Consider the following 15449-nt stretch of genomic DNA (forward strand, 5'->3'; position numbering starts at 1 on the left):
GCAAGTTCTAGATGATAGAAGTAAACATAAGATTTATTTGTACAAACACTAACACTCATGGCACATGAACTGTTTGGCTTACATAGTTTGAAGCCCTCGAGTCAACACTTGGCAACTCAAAGCTTTCATCATATATACATGTATAACTCTAGGTAGACATAGAGTCACAGAGCGAGCCTCAAGTTCACACAGTTGATATCTTTTTTTAATGGAGGGGTATATGCTATATACAGTCACACATGCTTGAACCTACACAAGTACACCAAACCAGTCAACATGCTTCATTCTACTATCCTGGTTCTACTATTACACCCTTGGAAACGAAACCGGCGAAGAAAAACCAAGGGGAATTCATTGCTAATTACTAAAGATGGACAACTTGTTGTTATACACAAAGATAACAACACTTATGTACGGGGATCACAAAACACCAATATATATAGAATTACGAAACACAAATGAGTACATAAGTTTGCTTGCAGCACAAAAGCATAAACATGTACAACAGTTTCCAATGTCACAAAATATATACCAAGGCTACCACCCCCAACTAAAAAGCAAGCATTGTCCCCAATGCATAAGAACATAGAATAGAGTTCAGGGGCTCCATGAGGCACACTAAGCGCTATGGGAGTGATCATAGGCTAAAACCTCATGTTTTAGTCGTTGTAACAATACTTTAATTATTGCATTTTACAAAGGTATGAGCTTAAATGATAATGAATTGTACAAAATTCATGTTTTATGCCTTGTAGGAAGCCAATCCGACTTAAGAAATAAATTTGGGATGAATTTGATTGATTTGGGGCTTTGAAGTCTAAGTAAAAGCTAAATAAATCAAGTCAGGATCGTGTTCGGGGGTCGCAAAGCAAGCCCGGATCGCAAAACAAATGAAAAAACGAAGCAGCACAGAAATTTGCACTGTTGTGCCACGGGGGGCGCCGCGGCAGTGCAATTCCAGTGAAAAATTGTTTTGTTCCGTTAAAATGTATTCTGCCTCTGTCCAATCCATGTACGCGGCACATGGGGCATCGCGCGGGGCGACGTGGATGTGTAAAAATCGTAGAACTACCCTATTTCGGTCTAAAAAGGGCATAATTATCAAAACCCCTTCCTATACGATTAAAAAGGGTAAAGCATCCATTATTGACGGGCAGACTGGTTTTGAGAGAGAAAAAGAAGAGGAGATCCATCTTGGACGATCAAAATCAAGAGAAGACAACACTTTGGAGCAAGGATTAAAAGAGTTTATCTAAACCTTCTTCTAGTATCTATTTATTTTATGTTTAAGACTTATATTGTTGATGTTTGTATGATTATGAGTGGCTAAAAACCCAAATATTCTAGGGTTATGGGTGTTAGATGATTATGTTGTTTGAAGCTTAAATTGATGATCTTGAATTTATCGTTAAGGGTTGTTTATTTGATTCTGATGTTAATTATTTTACTGCGTAGCTAATAGTGAAATACTATTTACGAATCTTGAGTTAAACTTGAAAAAGGAAATTCTTGATTGCATATAGAATCAAATAGAGCAAGATCTGGATCCTGGGCATCGGGTGAATGATTCGCGATTAAGATAGAACTATACTTAATTGCCTTGTTTGGTTGAGAAATAGGATTTGTAAATGCATTTAAGTTAATATTAATACCATAGGAATATAGGTATTAATTTAACTTGAATAGGTGCATAAAAAATCGACAGATTCTTATGGGTATTATTAACCCTATAATCAATAACCTAGATAATTCAATAAATTATTTTTAAGCTAAAAACGTAGCATGATATCTAGCAAGCCCATGACCCCAGAATATCTCTTTTATTAATTGTTAAAAGAAAAATTCATAAGTGGCGTAGTAACTTTGTGTTGTATTATTGTTTGTCTACTAGTTAAATTGTAAATTGGTTATTTATGTATTTTGTGATGAATTAGCTTGAACCGATAATTGTTTGAGTTTGCATCAGTCTATAAGTTGATCACAAGTCCTCGTGGAAATGATACTTTACTTATTACTATATTACTTGAAGATCGCGTACACTTGCGTGAGTGTTTTGGTCGCAACAAGTTTTTGGTGCCACCGCCGGGGACTTAGAAATTAATTGTTTTTCTAGATCAAACTTTTATTCTTATCTTTACAAGTTGTTTTTTTTTTGTAAATATTTTATTTTAATTTTATAACTATTTTATTTTTCTCTTAGTATGTTTCTAGTTCTCTCAGGATGACATATGGGGATGAAATATACGGAGGTAAGGTTAATGATGAAGATGCTTGGTTGACGGAAGATTTTTATGGCCCGTATTTTTGGGCTAGTCATGGCCTCACCTCTTGGAGATTTGAATTTGAATATGGGAGTAAGGGTTGGTATTGGGACGGATATTCTCGATTAGGGGAATCTGCGGAACGATGTTGTTTACAAACAACGTTGATGAAAGATTGGTCTAAGGAGAGAGATGAGCTTGCACAAAAAATTGATAATTTTAGCTTGGTTGTGCATAACTTGGATTCAGATTTGAGTGCAAAGGTTGATGCGTGTAACGCCCAACAATTTAATGATAAAGTTGTATGAAGCTGGAAAAAATCTTCTAGACCAAATTGAAGAGCTAAAACAAGAATACCAATCATTAGATCATGTTTTTCTTGAGGATGCCAATGTTGAGAAGAGTGCTCTAGAGTCATGTGAGGGAGTAGATAACATTACTTTAGGAAAATTGAGTGTGTGTATAAATGGGGATGTAAATTGTAGTAAAATTCATGAGTTTGGGAGCATTAAACCTCATTCCAATCATTTTTCCACATTGTGTTTAGATAGTAAGATAGTAATCGAGCCATCTGATCCTATGGGGGAGTCAAAGAGTGAGGGTGAAAGTGCCTATATTCTTGAATTTGTTGTGCCAAAAAGCAAAAATTACATTCCTCATCTAAAGGCCGAGAACTGCCGAGTGAAAAATTTATTACTTGGCCTGGTTATCTTTGTAGCCCCACCAAATGAGCATAGCCACCGACTGGATATCCTGTTAGGGGTACAATTCATAAGTTCAAGGTGGAAGCAAAAAGTGGTTCACGTCGTGCCGCGACATTAGATCAAGAGCTTGTTGGGAGGCAACCCAATGACTAACATCACTAACTTTTAATTGTAGTTTAGAAATATTATATTTTAGAAGTTATGATGTCTTTAGTCAGGTACAAGCATAAATTTGCGCATTGAATATTATTGTGAAGATGTGGTGATGTTATAGTTGTGATGTGAGACATATTTGTATTATTGATATGGTGATTATGCCTCTTCTGAAGTTGAAATTTTAAGAATACAAGACATGCTTACAATGTGTTTGTTAAAATGTCTAAGTGACATGAAATTGAGTAATGTTGCAAATTGAGAAACAAATTGCATTGTAAGATGTTATTAGTGGTAACGACTATAACATTAGGCTAAACCATGATGTTTCGCTTGCTTTATGTAAAAATAAGATGTAAGATTCATGCTAATGTGCCTATGTAGTATATTTTGTATAATAATTTTGAATTTTGTAAAATAGACTAATTTCTTTTTATGTTTATGTTTAATATTAATCTAGCTTGTAAAATCTAGCTTAGTTTTTGGTTTTTATTTTTATTTTTAATTGTTGCAAGTCTCTTTAATGATTGGGTAGGCCGATAAACATTATATCATTCTAATTGAAGAACAGGGTAGTCTGAATCCCTGTTATACATGCTAAGTGTCAACATGATAATAACATAAGTGTGGGGGATTTACTCCACTTGCATTTAAAATGACTTTTGTGTGTTTTTAGCTAATATATCATGTTGTGTAGGTATAATGTCTCGGCGCCCAAGCAAAAGATCAAACACTGGCCTATCCGAGGTTGCATCTACTAGCCGACGGGGAGGCAGAAGGGCACCCCCTCCAGCACCTTTGAGGATGACGATGCTTAGGCCAATGGCCTCAGGGAGTCTTTTCTGATCTATTTTTGATTTTTTTTGCATTAGGGACACTGCAACAATTTTTAGTGTGGGGTTATTTGCCCCTATTGTAATGTACTTACTTTAGTATTTTTCGTATTTTTGGTTGTTTGATTTTGTATAGGCTGTTAAACTTTTTGGTTTGGTAGACTATAACGTTTGTAGGTAGTAGTGGTACTAATTTCGATTTTTTTCCCTACGATGGATTTTCTTGAGGGAAATAAAGTTGAAACTCGAAAAAAAAGTGTTTGTTTTTTTCCAGTTTAATGTATGCTAGTTTTGGTTTAATTTAAAAAAAATCCTTAGTTTTTCTTTATGCCATGGTTCTTTTCAAAGGGTGTATTTGAACCGGGTATAGTGTAATTTTTTTATTTCAATTGAATAAAAAGTTCCTAACTTACAGAGTTAATCTCCTCAAATGCACATGCTTTAGAAGTGGTATGCACCTTATTTGTGATGCTCAATCTCAGTTCTTGATTCTAAAGTAAGTGCCTTAAATTGTGTATTTATAACTATGCTTAACTACTTTGACTAGAGAGTCGAGAAAGATCCAAGCTTGAATGAGTCGTGTGCCAATGTGTGAGTGATATTGTTGAAATATTCTGTGCATAACAGTTGATATCTAGAACTTACCCTCAAGTGTTTGCAAAGTGAAATAATAGCATTATTCAGTTTAGGAGATGATATAGGCATTTCTTTATTAAACCAGTTTTATAATTGTTCCCACCTAGTTGTATATATCTTAGTCAAATCTTTTGAGTCGTTAATCCTATTTCTTTGGCATCCGCATTATAAACCTTACCAATTTATGTAAATATTTCAGTTATTTGAACCTCTATCTCTCATGAGCATTTAGTATTTTTTTAATGTTGTTAAAGTTGAGAAGAGATTTGTTGGTTTATTAAAAAAAATACATATATATAGGGGATGGATTTTCATTAGTAACATTCCCTAGCTTATGGTGCTTAAAGAGAATGGGATTTGTTGTTAATATGTAAAACCTCAAAAAGGTTGGAGATGGTTTAACATAAGAGTAATGCTGAAAAATTATGAAATGAAATGGTGTATGTATGAAGTGCTCAAAGAGATGTAGCTACTACATTCTATATTTATCACACCCTTCCTCATCCTGCATTACAACCAATTAAAGTCCTATTTGATCTTTGATTGAATAAGCTCAATTAGTAGAGTATTACACTAGGAGAAAGCATATGGTATGTCATCTATTGCACATGAATTTCAATTCTGAGAGTGAGTCAATTCTTCTTATTTTGAGTTCCTAAATATTCGTGAATACTATATTGAGAGGAACTAGTCTATATTAGTTGTGGGAGGGCACATGATTTATAAAAGCAAGGAAACGTTTTGACCTTTGTGTTAGAGTAGGTGAGCAAGTTATGAAAATGGGTGGTACTTGTGAGTCATGTTTTGAGGTTGAACTATTATGAATTGGTATTTAAGTGTCGGCATGTGTTGTTAGAGAAACTGTTTGATAAAAAGGTCGTCCTTATGTGAAATGTATGTCAATTGCTCGAGGACGAGCAATGGTTTAAGTGTGGGGTGTTGATCATAGGCTAAAAACTCGTGTTTTAGTCGTTGTAACAACACTTTAATTATTGCATTTTACAAAGGTTTGAGCTTAAATGATAATGAATTATACTAAATTCATGCTTTATGCCTTGCAGGAAGCTAATCCGACTTAAGAAATAAATTTGGGATGAATTGGATTGATTTGGGGCTTTGAAGTTGTCACGACCCAAAATCCCAACCCGGTCGTGATGGCGCCTCTCGTGAGGACAAGGCCAGCCAACAACAAAACAATACATCTCTTTATAATTACTTAGCAGGAATAAGTCTAATTCGCAGATAATATAATCACAAGTGCGAAGTAAACATGATAGAATAATGGAAACCATCAAGACTCAGCCCGAAATCGGGGTGTCACAAGCCACGAGCATCTAAAGATCTAAATACTAATACAAGACCAGCAATATACAGAATGGAATTTAGAATCAATGAAGAAATACGGTGCCGTGAACGCTGACGGTCACCTTGCTCAGCTACAATAGTATACCTTCAGTCCGCTAATAACTCGCTACCGGGTGAACAGTACCTGCAACTGCACGCGAGGTGCAGGGAGTAAAGTGAGTACTTCCAACTCAGTGGTAATAAGAGTAAATAATAACTGAGCGATAAGAAATCACGTAAGAACACTTCATCATGCTATCTAAGACGGTACAACCCTTTTTGAAAACAGTAATTCCATGAAAATCCTTTATAAAATATCTGACTCAGTTTTAAACCTCTTTTGAAAATAATCTTTTTAACAGTTGCAAAATAATTCCAGCCATCGGTGTCACTATGCACAGAAACCCGCCCCTCGGGCAATATCTTCGTTCCTGGTCAGCCACTCGGGCCCCAACACTCAAGGATCAGATAGCACCAGCAAAAGCAGATAAATATCTCCAGAAATATCACAACGACAATTAATGAACAAATGCATGAATGCAATGCAATGCATATGATGGTACATTCCAGTACCCACTGCGGCGTGCAGCCCGAGCCATCCATATAAATTTATCGTCGACGGCGCTCACTGGGAGTGTGTACAGACTCCGGAGGGGCTCCTACAGCCCAAGCGCAATATCTTGGTCAGTCATTGTTACCTGACCGGTCAGCCATTGTTACCTGACCAATTTATGTCATACAGTGCCATTGTTACCACTGTTCAAGTATATCATCCAGTGTCATTGTTACCACTATTTCAAGTATATCACACAGTGTCATTGTTACCACTATTTCAAGTATATCACACAGTGTCATTGTTACCACTGTTTCAAGTATATCACACAGGGTCATTGTTACCACTGTTTCAAATATATCACACAGTGTCATTGTTACCACTGTTTCAAGTATATCACACAGTGTCATTATTACCACTGTTTCAAGTCACTTTATAATCAGTCCAGAAAATAATATAATAAGCCCCTTGGGCATTTACAAAACAGAAGTTCCCAGCCCGGAATACATTTAAAAATATCATTTAAGTTTTCAACACTTAGAATTATGGCTGAGTTTGCAAGACAACATTTAAAACCTTGGACTGAAATTAAATGATATGCAAATCATGCTAAGCAGTAATATCAATCCTCTAAGGATTTTACAAATCGGCACAAGGCCCTAAACATGGCATCAAGCCCAGTAATATCAATGAAGTATGTGTATCAATCACCAGTATAGTATAAACATCACACGGGATGGATCAAGTCACAATCCCCAATAGTATCCGACCCCGCACTCGCCATGGAGTGCGTGTCACGCCTCAATATAGCGTTACGATCTGAAAGTTCGGGGTTTCAAACCCTCAGAACAGCATTTACATCTATTACTCACCTCTAACCGGCCGTAGACTAGTCCGCAATGTCCTTTCCTCTTGAATCGACCTCTTCGCGCGTCGAATCTAGTCAAAACCACAACAAATATGTTACAATAGGCTAAGGGAATATAACCCAATCGAAAAGACTCGGAAAATGTCGAAAATCCCAAAATTAGCAAAACCCGAGCCCCGGGCCCACGTCTCAAAATTCAGAAATTTTTACATCAATACGACCCTTATCTCGCCACGAGTCTATACATACCAAATTCACAAAAATCGGAGTTCATTTGACCCCTCAAATTACCATTTAATTCTCTTAAGTTTCAAGCCCTAAACCACCATTTTTGTCCATAATTTACTTGAGTTTTCAGCTCTAATCCATGTATTTAACTTGGAAATAAGTATAAACAACTCACCTTTGATGCTTGATGAAATCCCCCTTGAAATTCTCTCCAAAATAACCCAACCCAAATGAAAGAAATGAAAGAAATAAGCCAAATCCGTGTTTAAAAGAATCTGTCCATGCTTCGTCGAGTTGTACCTTGCACTTGTGCTACACAAGTTGTACATCCTATTAAAAAATTTCCTTGTCGGACACCTTCTGTTTAAACACCCATAACGTCTTGTATAAGTATCCAAATGACAAACGGATTGAAGATATAGAAACTAGACGCGAAGATCTTTAATTTGATAGGTTGTACACCATATAACTCTTTATATATCCCGAGATATGAGCTTCTAAAGTAGGCTCCCCGAATCAAAAAATTGCAGCAGAAATTTCTGCAGTTTTTTCTTTTCTTTTTGGTCCGAATTTCATTCCGTTAACCTTCCGAAATCCACCCGAGGCCCTCGGGACCTTAACCAATTATATCAACATGTCCCACAATATCATTCAAACTTGTCCCAACCTTCGAAACACCCAAAATAACATCAAAACATCAAATCATCATCGAATTCAAGCCTAAGTTTCCAAAAACTTCCGAAAATACACTTTCGATCAAAAACCCGACCAAACGATGTCCGAATGACCTGAAATTTTGCACACACATCACAAATGACATAACAAAGCTACAGCAATTCTCATAATTCCATTCCGACTTCCGGATCAAAATCTCACCTATCAACCGGAAGTCACCAAAATACTAACTTCGCCAATTCAAGCTTAATTCTACACCGGTCATCACAAAAATATTCCGGACACACTCCTAAGTCCCAAATCACCTAATAAAGCTATCCGAACCATAAAATTCACATTTCGAGCCCTCTAACACATAAGTCAATATCCGGTTGACTTTTCCAACTTAAGCTTCCTTAAAAGAGACTAAGTGTCTCAAACCTTACCAAAACTAGTCCGAATGACTTCAAATTTTGCACACAAGTCATATTCGACATTACAGACTTGCACCAACTTTCGGAATCGCATTCCGACCCCGATATCAAAATTTCCACTTCCGGTCGAATTTTCTCAAAAACCTTCAAATTTCTATATTTAGCCAAATGACACCGAATTCACTTCTGATCGCGCTCCCAACTCCAGAATCACCATACGGAGCTATTCCCAGACTCGGAATCCCAAACACACATCTATAACTTTGAAATGCCTTCCAACCCAAATTTATGAAATTCTTCTAAAATACTAACTTCCACAATATACGCCGAAATGCTCACGGGTTATCCAAAACCAAATCCGGACAAACGCCCAAGTCCGAAATCATCATACGAACATGCTGGAACTTTCAGATCTCAATTCTGAGGTCGTTTACTCAAAATTCTAATCCTAGTTCATTTCTTCAATTTTAAGCTTTCAAAATGAGAATTTCCATTTAGATTTGACTCCAAACTTCCTGAATTTTAATTCTGATCGTACACACAAGTCAATATACCTGAGATGAAGCCACTCATGGCCTCAAACTACTGAATGACGCGTCGGAGCTCAAAACGACCGGTGGGTCGTTACAATCTCCCCCACTTAAACATACGATCGTCCTCGAACGTGCTGAGAACTACACTGAAGTAGTCCAAAATCACTTGTTTAACACATCATGCACCTTCCCATGCTACCACTACTCCGTTGAGCACATTAGCTCGATAATTCTGTAGATATACTTATTTATTCAAGCAAATAAGTCATTAGGCCCAATTCCAACATCCTGAATTTCCCTGCCAAGCCTGTTTCCATCATACGACCACCATATCAATCTCCACACGTTGTACCCAAACATGACTGCATAACTTTGCTGAATTCACACTTTGCATCACTTACTCATAGAACCACAATAACATTCTTTAAACATAATGGTCGAAATTCCACGAATCTGATGCTCTCATTGCATCTCATGATCTACACAGGTCTTGCTCTAGTTTTTTTTTCAACACCGATTTATATTTTTTTTAACACCGATACGACTGAAGAGATGTGCCGAAATTCACAACCAACTGCTGAATCAACAATTCATTGGATCTACACTCCTGACAAGTTCAATTACCTTGTCGCAAACCAAAGAATGATCTTTGCTCTATAATATACTTCATATAATCAGTTTGCACTGACCCCAAATCTAGTAACCTCGTCTCACCCAGTACGAACTGCTCAGGCAATAAGCCACCTCAGACATAATAAAAAATCCCACAAGACGCCACAATGTGCCAGTATGCTATCAATTCGAACGCGATACAAAAGGAAGGCGAACTCTAGAAGGAACTACTCAACTCGCACACTAACATAGACTTCCTCAGAAAACAGGGAAACAGAACACACAAAAGCAAATATGGGCACTGAACTGAACATCACACTGTTGCGGCGTGCAACCCGATCCAAACAACATACCCATGGCGGTGTGTCACCCGATCCACATATAGAACTCACATAAGGAGATATATGTCGAGTTGAATAGCTCATCACATCAAAATACCGAATATCGGTCATAAACACACTAAGGTGCATAATATCATTCCCAAGGAAACATATAGCGCTATAGGCTACAAACTCAAGCACAACTGAGGTGCGATACATGATCTAAGTCTCATCCTGCTCATATAACATCACCGTTGAGCGGAACCTCAACACATAAGGAATTTACCAAGCCGTCTCACAACTCATATGGTGCAATATATCTTTACATGAATTAACTAACCACGAAATAAGACCGCGACTATCCTTCCATAAAGAGCGCATTGCTGAAATAAACACAACTGGCCTGACGTAAGGCTCACTTCCACATTTAAACCTATCAACCGACCTCAAGTCGATCCTGATCGTGCCAATAATCTTTCACAGGTCCATAACCCAATAAACAAAGTGCCCTCCAGGCATAAATTCTCAAATGGATGATATTACCAAAATCCTCATACTTGGTTTAAATTTCTAATTAATCAAGTGACTACATGTCACACTTATACAATATTCCTGTGGGACAAGCTCCCACCATCTTCCGAAATAATTAACGGGTCTGCACATCCAAACCACCAGCTGCACTAACGCTGAAAAGCGATCAAGAATCCCTAACCAGGATGCAAAGCCTTTCTCACAGAACACCGACCTCAGGTGATACTGACGTCAATACCCATCTTACTCAAAACACTGAAACTCATATACTGCTCATCTGAGATCGTGACATCACAGTCATTGACCAAACTGCAACCTTGGTCCTTACTTCAAATTCCATACCACTCATTGCACCTCACGTGCCAATATACAATAGACGCGATTTCCATCACAACTATGGAACCGCCGATAGGCTAATACTTCATCACATAAGACTTTCCATTTAACTCACTTCAGGAGAACTATAGCAGCATACAGGCGAATCCTCATAATCGTCGAATATGCCAATCTCTAAGTAGTTATCCAAGCCACCATAACACTTTCTGGGATCCGCCTACTCATAATAGGCCCTAACAAAAGAATGCTTCAGAATATCATCAATCACTGCGGCCGACAAGCCTCACATTCATAACTCGATTACGCTAAACGAACCGATCACTGACACTAGTATACCAACTCAACTATGGCTAATCAATCTACTTCCTTCCAATTTATCCTTGATTGCCTTAGAAATAATAATATCTCCCTTTAACACCTAACTTATTTCAACCAAACTCACCCCGAGTGACCTTAAATCACGAGACCATCCTGTCTCAAATACCATGACCATTCCATGTCTCTCAAATGCTACATCGCAAGTCAAAACATCTTAGAACATTCTGTGCCTTTCTTCATAAGCTGCTTCAAAATCTTGACTCTTAACTGTACTTATAGACTCAAAATCATTAGGCACCACACTTTACCTCTTGAATTAACTAGGACCGCTATTGAGAGCCACCCAACTTTGACTTGGCCCCGAATGCAACCAACTCTACTAAATTTTATAACATATGAATACCCTCTCGATAAAGCACCTAGAGGGATCACTTCCCTCGAAGCCTGCACCTATACGAGGCATAAATCATGAATCTTCCCTCAAGTCTGAACATGAGCCAATAAGGCTAACCATAGCATGCATCCAACAATTCATTTACTCAAATTACCACTCATGGTCATTTTCCGTAGCTGCAATAACCCACCAATACGCCAATAACCAGAATTCACGCAGGTATTAAACCGTGCAATCAGCTAATCAACAGCAAGCTCCCCAACTTGGCTCGAAGCCATAGATCACAACACATATACTCTATTGCTGTCGTAATATCATGGTGAGATTAAACTCACTCCATCATAAGCTCGTGGAAACACGAATCATCTAGAATTTTAACTCTTCTGCAATTCTTGCATTTACTCACACAACAGTTAAGCCCACTCTCTAGGCGACCAATTTTTTTTTTTAAGTCATAAATTTTTCAAAAATTTCGACAGAGCCTCCTTTGTAATTGGTCCTATCCACCTGCCAGAGAATCACCAAAATCATCCTAACAACACATCCACAACTTGACAAAGTATCACAATGCATATCAATTACATAAATCTAAATTGATACATGGACATGCGTTGCACCTATTTGAATCATAACACATAGAAAATACCCTTCAACCCTCCATTATTGGGCTATTCAACCAAGTAGGAACATATTCTTCCTTTAATATTTTCGACCTTCAAGGTGGTCTCCTTGACTCAACGATTTCGTCATAATACATTTACGAAAGCGATCTCAGCTCCCAGACTTATCTAACTAGGAGACACGAAAAATATTCTTCACGCGCCCATAACTCGGGCTACTCAACAAATCACAATAAGAAACGAATCACTTAACAGTTCATCTACTATCCAGTAGGCTTCTTCGCCACTACCAAGTCGTACAAATACACCTCGCAACACTAACATACTCATCACGTGGATATCCAACCTCCATTTTGGCTAACAAGAACAATAATGAACATATGAGTTCAAAACACTTGCTCACAAAATCAGCACCTCGGTGCTCAAGCCATTGGCAAAGATTTGGCCTCAAGTCTTCCTGACTGGTCTAACTTCAAACTCACAGAGATTACACCTCGCCCCTCGATCGGGGAATCAAAAGCCATCGAGACACATCTGATACTGAGCGCCCGTTGGTGCATACGATCACGCGGAAGGAATTTCAAAAGTTTCTTTTCAAGCTGAATCGAGGACGCACGATAAGAATTCAAGAATGTGAAGTTTTCCTAAAGGTCCTGCAGCCTCCCGAGGATAAGTACAGGCGTCTCCATACCGATCCGCGAGACTCTACTAAACCGGATCATGACTCGTGAGACCAAGTAACCTAGGCTCTGATACCAACTTGTCACGACCCAAAATCCCAACCCGGTCATGATGGCGCCTCTCGTGGGGACAATGCCAGCCAACAACAAAATAATACATCTCTTTATAATTACTTAGCAGGAATAAGTCTAATTCGCAGATAATATAATCACAAGTGCGAAGTAAACATGATAGAATAATGGAAACCATCCCGACTCAGCCCGAAATTGGGGTGTCACAAGCCACGAGCATCTAAAGATCTAAATACTAATACAAGACCAGCAATATACAAAATGGAATTTAGAATCAATGAAGAAATACGATGCCGTGAACGCTGACGGTCACCTTGCTCGGCTACAATAGTATACCTTCAGTCCGCTAATAACCCGCTACTGGGTGAACAGTACCTGCAACTACACGCGAGGTGCAGGGAGTAAAGTGAGTACTTCCAACTCAGTGGTAATAAGAGTAAATAATAACTGAGTGATAAGAAATCACGTAAGAACACTTCATCATGCTATCTAAGACGGTACAACCCTTTTTGAAAATAGTAATTCCATAAAAATCCTTTATAAAATATCTGACTCAGTTTTAAACCTCTTTTGAAAATAATCTTTTTAACAGTTGCAAAATAATTCCAGCCATCGGTGTCACTATGCACAGAAACCCGCCCCTCGGGCAATATCTTCGTTCCTGGTCAGCCACTCGGGCCCCAACACTCAAGGATCAGATAGCACCAGCAAAAGCAGATAAATATCTCTAGAAATATCACAACGACAATTAATGAACAAATGCATGAATGCAATACAATGCATATGATGGTACATTCCAGTACCCACTGCGGCGTGCAGCCCGAGCCATCCATATTTATTTATCGTCGACGGCGCTCAATGGGGTTGTATACAGACTCCGGAGGGGCTCCTACAGCCCAAGCGCAATATCTTGGTCAGTCATTGTTACCTGACCGGTCAGCCATTGTTACCTGACCAATTTAGATCATACAGTGCCATTGTTACCACTGTTCAAGTATATCATCCAGTGTCATTGTTACCACTATTTCAAGTATATCACACAGTGTCACTGTTACCACTGTTTCAAATATATCACACAGTGTCATTGTTACCACTGTTTCAAGTATATCACACAGTGTCATTGTTACCACTGTTTCAAGTCACTTTATATTCAGTCCAGAAAATAATATAATAAGCCCCTTGGGCATTTACAAAATAGAAGTTCCCAGCCCGGAATACATTTAAAAATATCATTTAAGTTTTCAACACTTAGAATTATGGCTGAGTTTGCAAGACAACATTTAAAACCTTGGACTGAAATTAAATGATATGCAAATCATGCTAAGCAGTAATATCAATCCTCTAAGGATTTTACAAATCGGCACAAGGCCCTAAACATGGCATCAAGCCCAGTAATATCAATGAAGTATGTGTATCAATCACCAGTATAGTATAAACATCACACGGGATGGACCAAGTCACAATACCCAATAGTATCCGACCCCGCACTCGCCATGGAGTGCGTGTCACGCCTCAATATAGCATTACGATATGAAAGTTCGGGGTTTCAAACCCTCAGAACAGCATTTACATCTATTACTCACCTCTAACCGGCCGTAGACTAGTCCGCAATGTCCTTTCCTCTTGAATCGACCTCTTCGCGCGTCGAATCTAGTCAAAACCACAACAAATATGTTACAATAGGCTAAGGGAATATAACCCAATCGAAAAGACTCGAAAAATGTCGAAAATCCCGAAATTAGCAAAACCTTAGCCCCGGGCCCACGTCTCAAAATTCAAAATTTTTTACATCAATACAACCCTTATCTCGCCACGAGTCTATACATACCAAATTCACAAAAATTGGAGTTCATTTGACCCCTCAAATCACCATTTAATTCTCTTAAGTTTCAAGCTCTAGACCACCATTTTTGTCCATAATTTACTTGAGTTTTCGGCTCTAATCCATGTATTTAACTAGGAAATAAGTATAAACAACTCACCTTTGATGCTTGATGAAATCCCCCTTGAAATTCTCTCCAAAATAACCCAACCCAAATGAAAGAAATGAAAGAAATAAGCCAAATCCGTGTTTAAAAGATTCTGCCCGTGCTTCGTCGAGTTGTACCTTGCACTTGTGCTATACATGTTGTACATCCTATTAAAAAATTTCCTTGTCGGACACCTTCTGTTTAAACACCCATAACGTCTTGTATAAGTATCCAAATGACAAACGGATTGAAGATATAGAAACTAGACTCGAAAATCTTTAATTTGATAGGTTGTACACCATATAACTATTTATATATCCCGAGATATGAGCTTCTAAAGTAGGCTCCCCGAATCAAAAAATTGCAGCAGAAATTTCTGCAGTTTTTTCTTTTCT

The sequence above is a fragment of the Nicotiana tabacum genome, chromosome 5 (assembly GCF_000715075.1).
Source record: "Nicotiana tabacum cultivar K326 chromosome 5, ASM71507v2, whole genome shotgun sequence".
NCBI classification, from domain to species: Eukaryota; Viridiplantae; Streptophyta; class Magnoliopsida; order Solanales; family Solanaceae; genus Nicotiana; species Nicotiana tabacum.